This window comes from Lissotriton vulgaris, chromosome 11, assembly GCF_964263255.1.
Source record: "Lissotriton vulgaris chromosome 11, aLisVul1.2, whole genome shotgun sequence".
Classification (NCBI taxonomy): domain Eukaryota; kingdom Metazoa; phylum Chordata; class Amphibia; order Caudata; family Salamandridae; genus Lissotriton; species Lissotriton vulgaris.
Window position 1 is genome coordinate 68,276,962 of NC_141699.1, and position 12,092 is coordinate 68,289,053.

Genomic DNA, 12,092 nt, shown 5'->3' on the forward strand with positions numbered 1-12,092 from the left:
CAGAAACAGGTTCAGCCCCAACATGACGGAGAGAGAAGCTGCCAACTTTATCTTAAAAATGATTCAGAACTGCTTCCTCAGCAACAGGTGAGGGTCCCATTCATTCTAAGGGCTTCTGTTTGTCCTTCACAAATATTATTCTGATGTTATGTTATCTTGTATAGACTTGATATAGTGCTAGAGGTTGAGTAACTGTGATAAGAACAAATATGGACAGGTAGTTTGCTCCATATTAAGGAGCAAGATGCCTAAAATACTGTCCTGTGTTTCCAGTAGTTCGGAAACAGGGGATGGGGGAGTGGGGAGCAGCCCGTGCAGTCATTGTTGAATTACCAAGGAGAAAAAGGGGGTCATTTTATTTGTTAATTTAGTGTTTCTGAAAAGTATAATGTGAAAAGCGGGAGTCCTTCATTAGTATACTTGGACAGCTCAGGGTGTCCAGATAAATTGCTAAATGAGCCCTTACTGTCAGCGGAAAAGGGTGGATTGTGTAGGTATGCACCAGGTGACTGACTTCCCATGTGTCCCTCTTTAATTTGGCAAGTTCGGAGTCTAAACCCCTTGGCTATGTCTGTTTCTCGCATCCTACTTAAAATAATTTTGACAAATATTTATAGATGGGAATACGTGACTTGCCCTTCTTTCTGAGTCATAATGACTCTTGTCATCATACTCGTGTTGTGAGTTGTACATTCAGAATCCTTACTCCTGTTATTGGATAGTCCAGTGAACGCCACCAAAATATTATTTCAGAATCTAAATGTTTATTACCCTAGCTCTGCCACGGTAAGATTGTGCATATCTTCTCAAGAATAGTTTGAAATCTCAGAGCTACAAATCGGAAGGAGAGTGCATTGTCTGAGTGTTGATTACCCAAGAGCTGTCTCTGATGGGTTGGAAACAGATCCCCTTAAGAGGAGCTCATAACATGAAAGTTAGTTGACCTCTCTGTTTGACAGTCAGAGCACATCGCCTCAGGAGTTGTGATTTACTGTGGGCTGATCAGAGCCTGTCCCCTCATTACTTAAGCTCTGTGTGATGGTAAGAAAGGGTCACCCCCTTACTTGACCTTTCGTTGGGCTAGGTCTGGCATGTCAATAAGCTTTTTTTCTTTGGGTTGTTATCTTTCCTGAACTATCTTTTTGTTGGTCAGAGCATGTCTCTTCTCCTCACATTTGAGCTCTGTCTGCTACAGTGCGAGTGGGGTCTCCTCATTTATTAAGCTCTGTTATGGTAGGAACAGGTCACCTTGCTCTTTCAGATTGTTCGAGAGAAGTCACCTATTACTTGAGCTTTCTTTGCGTTGGTTAGTAGAGCCTACCTAGTCATTACTTAACTCTGGGTGATGGTAAGACTAGAGTCAATGGATGTCACTTCAATGAGCTGATCTGAGCTGGTACCAGAGAGGTCGCTTCGGTACTTGAATGTCCTCTGGGTTCGGTCATTGTATGTCCCCTCATGGAGTTCTCGCTGGGGTGGCAGGAGCATTCGGTTACTTAAACCGGTTGGTCGGTCAGTGCATGTCACATCCTTATATGGTTCCTGTTAAGATAGTAAAAGAGGGGGTGACCTCATTTTTTGAGCTTTCTTGGGTCGGTCAGTGTGTACCACCAATGAGCTCTTTCTGAGATGGTAAAAGGGAGGCCTCCTCATCCCTTGAGCTTTTCTGGGCTGTCCGGAATAGATGACCGTCTTACTTGAGCTTTTCTTGATTGATTAAAAAGGGGTCACCTCGTTGCTTGAGCTTTCTCTGGGTTGGTCAGTTTGTCACCTTTGGTGCTCTCTCTGAGATGGTAAGATCAGTCACTTCATTACTTGAACTTTCTCTGGGTTGGTCAGTGTATGTCCCCTTATGGTGCTCTCTCTGAGATGGTAAGATCAGTCACTTCATTACTTGATCTTTCTCTGGGTAGGACAGTATAGGTTGCATCCTTACTTCAGCTCTTTCAGTGATAATAAAAGAGGGTTAGACCCATTACTTTAGCTTTCTCTGGATTGGTCAGTGTGTGTCATTTACTTAGTTGAGCTCATTTGGGGTTGTTCAGAGCCAGTCACTTTTGTTTCCTGCGCACAGGACTTTCCAGCTTGGTCATCGCACATCACCTATTTACTTGAGCTTTTTCCAGGGCTAGTCGCAGCAAGTCTCCTTATTGCTTGAGTTTTTTGGGGTTGGTCTGATATTGCCACCTAATTACGCGATCTCTGTAGGATCGTCAGAATACCTCAACTCACAGTCTTCATTTTTGTTCCACAGGTTAATCCTCTGTGCTCCTTTGATGCTTGGTCTTTCCCTCTGTGGTTCCCCTTAAGAGTGATACAAGAAATACTCAGACATGTTTTTGATTTTTCTTTGAAGTACACATATAAGGGTGATAGAATAGATAATGATCCTTTGTCCCCTTTTCTGCCTGCACCTGTAGGTTTTCTAGTAAAAGTAAGGGGGTCTTCCAAGAGTGAAAATGCTTTGATGAGGCTGCACTGTGGATGAGATGAGAGCAGTAACGTGTGATATACCTGCACATAGGAAAGCAATATGTGCGTTCCATTCAACAGAACATGGGTTTAGGACTTCTTTCACAATTAAACAATATTGTACACGGTGCGCATGTATTGGTGGAGGGGATCATTTTAGTTTGGTGTTTCAATTTTGGTTTCTTCTTACACAGAAAATGCTAATCCGTCTTTTTATTTTTTGCAGGAGTAAAACATACGATATACTACAGTACTACCAGAATGATATCCCGTACTGAGGCACTGATAGGATAATCCACTGCACGACTACAATCTTCTGCTACCTGTGCTAGTGAACGTGTTGTATCCTGTTAGGCCACTTAGCGGCCTTGTGCGACAACCCATGGCCTTCTTCAGTCTCACTCTCACTTTGTATCCATCTAGAGATGTCATTGACTCTGAGCTTCACTGGATACAGGGGAGAACTTTGAGGTTAGAGGGAGGGAATCAAAGTATCTACAGGGGACCAATCGGTGAAGAAAGAGTCTAGGTACACCCTAGAGGTCGTGTGTGCTGCACTGAGCATCTGGAATTAGCCCTTCACGCCTGGACTCTGATCCCTCATATTGACGCCCGACTTGTTCAGCAAGCAAAAACTGGGAGGAGATTGCAGCTTGTGATGGGAATTGAAACCCTACTAATGAAGAGTGAACATAGCACCTTGAGGATTTACTTTTCCCCACCCATTTGCACTGTGGTGTCTCATCTCCTCTTCACCTGTTGCTCATGAAAACGCGTCATCCTCCTGTTCTTGTTCTCTAAAGGACTGGAGTGAGATGTACGGTGTGTGTCATGTACACCCAGCGCTGTACCTTGCCCTGCGTCTGTGGCATTTAATACTGTACAATCTTTCTTAAAACCTAGTACTGTACATTTTCCTGATTCTGTGATGATGCATATTACTATAAGCAAAGTGAAGAACGTTGTTCACCTTCCAGTGTGTAGAAAAAGAGATATTATATTAAAGATTTATTTGATCTATAAAATATAATTTATAATAAGGACAGTCAGGATTGTGTTGTGTGTTTTCTGAGTCTCTCAGCTTGGAGCCTACCAGTGGGATTATGGGATCACAGCTCATCTTGAGTAGCACATTATTCATGACTGATCAGTAAAACGTCAAGTTCTTAAGTGTTTCTGATCTCATTTTCAACAAATGTAAGCTATTCTCTCCTATTTTTTGTTGTTCATCCTTTTCCTCATCACACCCCTCTTTTAAACATCTCTCCCCTCCCCTACAATATCTTCCCATTGGCCTCTAATTCTGCCCTTGCCTTCTATTTCCCAACTTTTGGTCCTCCTTTCTGGCTTTTCCCCTGACTACTTCCCAGTCCTCCAACAGCTTGGCCTTTGGTCCTCTCCTTGCCCAGTGTCCCAGATTACCATAATCTGTCCTTTAAGCTTTCCCTTTTAAGCACCTGACTTCTGCTGCTCCCATTTCTTATCCTCCATCTAGTTCTGCCATTTCATGTTCCAACAGGTTTCTGGCCAGGTCTCTTTTGATCCGTGGCTAACTTTCTAGGCTTTACTGCAATAACAATTGGGTATACTGTTCAGATATCTAAGTTCAAGGTCTTATGTTAGAGATCCAGAACATCGTTGGTCACTAGGAGCAACTGTTCTTTGAACCAAGTGCCCTTACCCACCATGCCATGCTTCATCATCGGGCCTGCTCCGCATTGGGCTGGCGCTGCAATTCCCAATGGGCCCCACAAGGGGGCACTTTGCCAGAGAACTTTTCGAATCGCCAAAGGAATACTGGGATTGTTAGTGTATCCCAGTGTAAGAATGGGGAGATTGAAAATGGATTTGAGTTCAAAATAAGATATAGATACTTCGTAGTTATGTTTTAATTAGAGTGAAAGAATCTATTTCAAGGCTAAGAACACCACAGGAAACCTAGGGATATAATGATCACTCAATATTGCAGCACATGTATGTCAGCCCATCACGGCACATCATCGTTACAATAGTATAAGTAAGGCATGTCGGTCTCTTCACATTCCCCCACAGTTGCAAATTCGTACACAGCTATCACACAGTCTATCTCGTCTCGCCACCGCTCATGGGCTGTCTTCTGTGGTCCCTGTTGCGAGTGACGGATCGCAGATATTTCCCCGGGACTCATTCCACCTCCCCCATATTCTGGACCACTTTTTGGGACATCCCGTGTGAGTGTAGACCGCTCTCTCTGCAACCATGGCAATGTCCATGTCCGTTCCCCACTGCTGCAATGTAGGCGGTGACCCTGAGCCCCAGTTCCTGGCAATCTTCCGTTTAGCAAGTGTCATGCCCAGTGTAGCCCAGTTTTGTAATTCTAAGTTGAGATCAGTGGGTTGCCAAATGTTCAGTAGGCAGCACCGGGGGTCCAGCTGGACTTCTGCCGCCCCCCCCCCCCCCCCCCCCCCCCACCTCCGATACGTCAGTCATTACCTGATCCCAGTATGATTATATTTTGGGGCATTCCCACAGTATGTGGTAAAATCTTCCGACTTGCCCACACCCTCTAAGGCAAAATGGATCTGGTGCGTGTCCGAGTTTATCTGAAATGCTGCGGGAGTAGTACACACGATGCAACACCTTGAGTTGTACCAATTTGAGCCGCGATGGGATCGCCGCTTCCCGGGCCGACGCCAGGGCATCCAACCAATTGGAATCGTCCATGTCCCCCAGGTCTGTTTGCCTTTTGCCTCGCAGAGTTAGTGTGTGATCTAGTTGATTATTAACCAGTTTGCGATAAGTTTGTGAGATGGCTTTTTTATCCATGTAGTCTGTGAGAATTCTGTCCTCCAGGGGCGAGGACTCTGCCAATTGGGTGCCTTGGGGAATTGCGCTTTGGAGAGCATGTCTAATTTGAATATAGCGATAATGTTCAGTGTCTCCCATATTGTATTTATCTTGCAGTGCTGCGACAGTGAGGATCCTGCCTGCACCCAAAGAATTGATACAGTTTCAAGGTCGACAGGTTTCATGCTTGCACGGTCAAAGATGAACAAGTGGCATTTCTTCAGAACCTATAGGTGTATATACCTAAACTTCACTTAGGGAGACTGTGGATCCTCCTAATTATGTGTGACCCCACCTCTGTGCAAAACATACAATAAGAATAGGCAAGATGGTAGACTTACACTTGTATGTGTAGGTTCTTAGTGATAGTGACCTGGTTTAAGAATAAATACCCAAGGGACAAACAATAGGAATAGAAAATATTAAGGTACCGCTGCAGAACAAACGTAGTTATCGCAAATTAAAGGATCATTCACACAACTGTGGTCGGTGAGGTGAGTTTGCAATGCTAGAGCATACCACACTCATGCATAGATAATGTTCCTACATGATGTAGTAGAGAACATGTAAAGAAAGCACATGCATGCTGGTTTGTCAGAGGAGGAGAGTTTCTCACTCTCCTAGAGTAAGGTATAGGCCTGTTGGTGATCGTGGATGTCACGTTCTTCGAGCTTCTGGTTGTGAGAACATAGTTACATATGGACGTAGCGATATAAATGCTCCCGCCGGGTTAGTGATCTCTATCATCCATCCATCGATAACTTTATTTAGGCCACCAAGGACCATAAAAGTACATAGTAAAATGCATACAGACATTACAATGCGAAGAATAAATAACATAAAACATTTACAAAACTGACACTATTATATGTATACAACTTCTTTACAAAATTTAAGACCATTTCCTTAATATCAGATAATAAAATCATATGAAACCATTCAAAGTAGTTATCGAAGTTGTGCAATTAAAAGTTTCTTCAAATGTTTAAACCAATTAATCATTTCATTAGAAGGTATCGGCGTTTGTGCCACATCGTGTTTAAAAAGTGAGAAACAGCGAACACAATAGGAGGGTGCTTATCATATTTTAGTACTCTAAAGGCCTTAGAGCATTCTCTAAAGCCAAGATTCCTACAGATTGGTTTCACCCAACATCTGCGTGCAGCCTGGTATTTGGAGCAAAAGAAAATATTTATTTTTATTTTTTATTTATTAATTGAAGCTACCCATGAGGGTTTCCTGGCGCTAAGAGACAGATCGACAACATAAGGCAGAAGATTTTAGAGATTGAAGAGCCAGGTCTTCACCGCTCTGCGAAATCGCATGTGACAGTTTTCCATCAGTAGGGCCAAAGGAAGTGAATTCCACAGTCTGGGTCCTAAGTTCGCAAAGGAACTACCGTCCATTCTGGTAAGTTTGAACTTTGGTACATTAAAGAGATGATGGGATGAGGAACGAAGAGAGCGAGCTGGAAGGTAGGGGCTGACAAGGACCTGAAGGTAGAGGGTGGCTGATCCGATTTTGATCTTATGCATAAAGCTCAAAGCTTTAAACTTTATCCGGTTTTCAACACGAAGCCAATGCAGCTCTCTCAGGCGTTCTGTAATATGGTCACGCAAAAGAAAAGGACATGAATTTCATCTTCAAGATGGTGTTTGCACGCTGGACACTCAGTATATTTATTTATGTCCCATTTGCTGGTAAATGACATAAGCGGCAGACTACCCAACCTGAATTGCATATACAGTTTCCTTGCCGAAGCTGGATAGATCAAGTCAAGGAAATCTTCCAATTTATAATCCACTTTAACTTGGAGGAACTGAGACCTCAGCCTACCCTCTGTAGAACTCATATGTAGAGAAATTAAATTGTAATGCCTGTAGTGGTACACTAGATCGGCCCTAGATAGTACCGGGCACACTACTTCTAGCGTTACCCATAACTCAGGTAGGCCAATCCTACTACAGTGTTTCTTAATGTGAATTAGCCACGGGATTTTTTTTGTTCTAATTTCAGCCCACACATCCCTAAACTCATTCTTATAGGGAGTTAATTCTGGGACCGTCCACAATCTTCTCCAGAATGTAAGTGGCCATAGCGCTGCTTCCTCAATTGGGAGTAGCTCTAGGTCCAATCGAAGGGGTACTAAAGGAGTGCTAGCTGGCAATCCCAACAAATTCCTCATGAATGTGTGCTCTACCCTTGTGAGGCTGGTAAGCTTATGATGTCCCCACAGCTCTGCCCCGTACATGAAGGCCGCTCTAACCTGGACTTTGTAGATTTCTATGACAGGAGCAGCAGGCTTGTACTCAGAAAGTCTGTGCATTTTTTATATCCCTCCCGCTTTTTTGGTCATCTTAAGAGCTGCCTTTGATACCGGAGTATCCCATTCCAGATGTTCCTCAAGGATAATACCTAACTACTCAATGGTTTTTACCCTCTCCAAAGGAATACCATCAAGTACTGGGTTTTGGCGGGTCTGCCTGGGTGGGTTAAAAATCATAAATTTAGTTTTAGATAAATTTATCTCCAGGCCTCCCAATGCACAGAAATTGGCAAAACCGTCCAAGGTACGTTGGATCCCCACTGATGTCTTGGACAACAACAAAGTGTCGTCCGCGAACATCAATGTGGGTACCCGTCCTGAGACTAGCCTTGGGGCATCGATATCCTTTAGGCCCAATAAGTGATCTATTAGACCGTTTATGTATGTACTAAAAAGGGTAGGGGCCAGGACACACTCCTGGCCACACACTTTTTTACCTGGAAGCGTGATGACAATTCCCCATGCTTCCCAAATCTCACTTGGGCGTAGGTTTCTGTGTGGAGCCTTATTAACACATCCAAGAGGTAATATGGGATTCCTAGGTCCAGGAGCACACTCCACAGTTTTCCCCTGGGGACCAGATCAAATGCAGACCTCAGGTCAACAAAGATGAGGTAGAGGCTGCCACCCTCCACACTCAATGTTTTCCAATACAGGACGTGAAGTCTGAATATCTGGTCAGTGGTCGACGTACTTGCTCTAAAACCGGCCTGGGAAGGACTCAAGATCTAATTTTCCTCAACACAGGCCTGGACTCTTTCCAAGATAATTCTTCCCATCAGCTTCTGGGTGTTATCTATCAGGCTGATGGGCCAATAGTAGGACGGCTATAGGGGGCAGCCTTTTTTATAAATGGGAACTATCTCTGCACCGCGCCAGGTATCTGGCGGGTCTATTCCCCTTAAGATGGAATTAAACAGGACACAGAGATAGGCAGCCCATATTTTTGGTTGTGACCTAAATAGGTCCCCTGGAAGCTTGTCAAGACCAGGCGCCTTATTTGGTAATAACTTAGCGATAGCAGATTCAACTTCAGCAGGAGTCCTTTCCTGTTCCCTCCCCCCCCCCAGTCGATACTCGTGGGGGAGGCAAGAAGCTGAAGGTGCTATGGCATCCTCACCTGAACAAGCATACAGTGTTCCAAAATGGGCCTCCCATATTGATGGTGCTATATTTGGTTCAAGCGCTGCTTTGCCATCCCTTCCCCGCCACTAACTATTGCCCAAAAGGATTTCAGATCCCTATTCTGTAGAACAATTCTCAGTTTGTCCCAATTATTAGCTTCCCAGTCCTTCTTCGCAGAGTGGATAACCCGCTTATAGTGTAGCCGAAGTTCCTTTATACTTGACTTATCCCTGGCTTTTATAGCTTTCAATAACTCACTTTTACTTTTACGGCAAGATGAATTGTACCAGGGGATGAGAAGGGAACAGTTTTTCCTTAATACTAGTTTCCGGATAGAATACCCCCAGCAACTTGGCAGTCTGCTGGTTATGAATTTCTAATGGCCTAGTATCCTGCCCTGCTTGGGTACCCGTTGATCCAACCTCAGCCATTTCCCAAAGATGTGGCACAACCAGTTGGTATATGTGTGCCAGCTTATTTGGGGAATCTTGTATATGGGGCCCTTTTACTCTCCGCCTGTTGTTATGTAGCAAGAGCGGTTGTTGTACTAAAATAGGTGCTACTAGATAGTTCGGCAGGCCCCAACTCCCTGGCTTGAGTGTCATAACTAGGGTGTTATGGTCACTATCTTTCCGCTTAAAAATCTGAAAATCCAGGACCTATCCCAGGATCTAGATTCGACCATAATATAGTCTATGGTCGAAGTTTGCCCTTCTCTATTGAACGTGGGTAGGCCAGGTCTATTCGACTTTAGTCTCCCATTGCAGGCCCTCAAAGAGAAAGAAAGAGTAAACTAATTAATTTGGAGAACCAGTGGCGTCCATGCTCTAACAGATGGAATCTGCGGTTCCAAAATATTCCAATACTGGTTCTCACTATCTTGATCATCTAAGCTCACATTATTTAGAGATTCAAACTGGCAATTAAAATCACCCCCAATTATTAGGATAATCTCAGGTCCAAGAGTCACTATATAATCTCTCAGTTGCTCAACAGTTCTGGACTCTTGCCCACTCTGAGTCGGCCTTGAGTAGATGTTAATTAAGGAAATTTGTTTATTAGTGGGGAGGGTTAGGGGGACGCATTGTATGTCCAATGAATTTGTAGCCATTTGCTCTGCTTTTGCACCGAGGTGCGTACCCACCCAGATGCTTAGTCCTCCCGATGGTCTACCCCTAACCCTCTTTGGGGCCATTATATCAAAAGTTGCTAAGCCACTTCATTGGTTACTTTCTAAAGCCCATGTTTTCTGCATTAAACAGATATCATGTGTTCAAGGCATGTGGGCTGCTGAATTCATATCTTGTGCATAGATCGCCGCCTAGCGTTGGGTCCGGATGATTGCACTTTGTTGTCTTGGAAGAGTCTTCGAAGTATCACGAGATAGGTGACTCCTCTCTTGACCTACAGTGCGCATGGGCATCTTCTCCATCCTCAGATTGTTTTTTTCAGCCATTGGGTTCGGATGCTAACTCCTATACTCCAACTTTGGAATCAAAAACAAAACTTTTCTAAAGGCCAAAATGCCTTCGATTCGACGGTATTGTTCTCGCTCGGTACCTCTCTACTCGATCCAGCCTTCCATCTCCAATCGGTCGTCGACGCGGGCCGTTAGCCCTTTTCGACGCCACGTGAGTCGACCGTTGATGGAAAGAAGCCCGTTTAAAAGGTGCCCACCATGCCACTCCAAGTTCCTACATACTGATAAGCACTCAGTATGCAACAAGTGCCTTTCCCCAGACCATAAGGAAGAAACCTGTTCAGCCTGCGCCCAGTTTCGATCGAAGAAAACTATGTGAAACCGACGGGCCACTAGGTAAGAAATGCAGCGACCGGAACCGGACAACATCTTCGATGATGACCAGGATCTACAGGAAGCTCCAGACTAGAACCTAGAAATAGTCACCGTCGAGGACTACTCGGACTCCGATGATGACATCCCACCGGGGCAAATCGTGAGTACCCTGCCCCCGACACCAACTACCCCGTTACCAAAGGCTCCGGTCAAGGCATCGCCAAAAGGCCTTAGCCAAGATCATAAAAATGTTTCGCAAGCCCCGCCATCCGGCTCGGCTCCGAACCCGAAACCTTCTGAGACCCCAGGGCCCAGTACCATCGTCCCAAAGAAGGTTCCAGAGCCAAAGAAGGGCATCGACCTGAAGGGCGTCGATCCGAAAAAGGCCGTACAGCCAAAGAGCGTCGAGCCAAAAAAGACTGTCGACCCCAATAAGGCTGCCCAGCCGAAAATTGTCGACCCAAGAGAGGTTGTCGAACCGAACAAAGGCACACAACCAAAGGACGCCGAACCAAAAATGGTCGCCGACCCGAACAAGCCTACTGTTCCAAAATCCATCGACCCGGCAAAAGGTGCCGTACTGAAACCCGTGCCGAGGTCGGAAAAACCTGCCGACCCGAAGACACTGGCTCCAAAAACACCAGTCGATCCACAAAATCCCATCGACTCGGAAAAGGAAACTGATCCAAAAAAGCCAAAGTCACCAGTCGATCCGAAAAAAAACATCGACTCGGAAAAGGACACTCCTCCAAAAAAACCTTCGGAGCACAAGAAACGCGTCGAACCGGAAGTACCGGACGACCCGAAAAAAGGCCCTGAGCCGAAAAAATCAGTTACTAAGCCAAAAGTCGTCGAAAAACCAAAGTCTAACACTCAACCCAGGACTGTAGAGGTATAACTCTTCCACCCAGATCCCTCTGACGACCAGGCAAAGATATACATTAATCCAGAGACTGGTAAAGTTACCATCCTGCATTGAAAAAGAGGCCTTTGGACTTTGAACCTCAGTCCCCTATTCCATTAAAGAAAAAGGACTTTGGGACTTCTCCCTCTAGACCCTTCATTCCTTTTCAGCCTATCATGTCTACTACACCTTTTATTCCCTACTCTCCTTATTCTCCTTCTCACCACGGGGACAATGAAGGTAACATGGGGATGAGCAACAACCTCAATATGATTTCCCACAAAATCCTGAACCACAAGAGGAACCATGGGAAGAGCCAACAGACCCTTACAACACCCATCCCATCCCTGATATACCCTCTTATCCTACTAAGCCGTCACCTACTGATGACACCGTAGTCTTTAATCAACTCATAGACAGGGCAGCACAATTCCACAATGTAGATATGCATAACGACCCTGTTGAGGAAGACTTCTTGTTTGACACCTTCCCTACATCAGAAAAAAGTGTCAAAACTCTTCACATGTTAAAGGGAGTTCTGAAACATGCACCTGACATATTTAAGGATACAGCCAGGGCACGGGTAATCAACCCCAGAATAGAAAAAAGTGTAGGGCAGCTCCTACAGACCCTACCTACATCAG

At 44.9% G+C, this 12,092-nt stretch overlaps 1 long non-coding RNA gene across 1 annotated transcript; it reads left to right on the forward strand.

The window, feature by feature from the left end:
• Positions 1-3,517, forward strand: LOC147678991 (uncharacterized). The gene is made up of 2 exons (XR_015300991.1): positions 1-87; positions 2,699-3,517. It is a non-coding gene; the product is annotated as an uncharacterized LOC147678991 (long non-coding RNA).
• Positions 3,518-12,092: the final 8,575 nt, after the last annotated feature.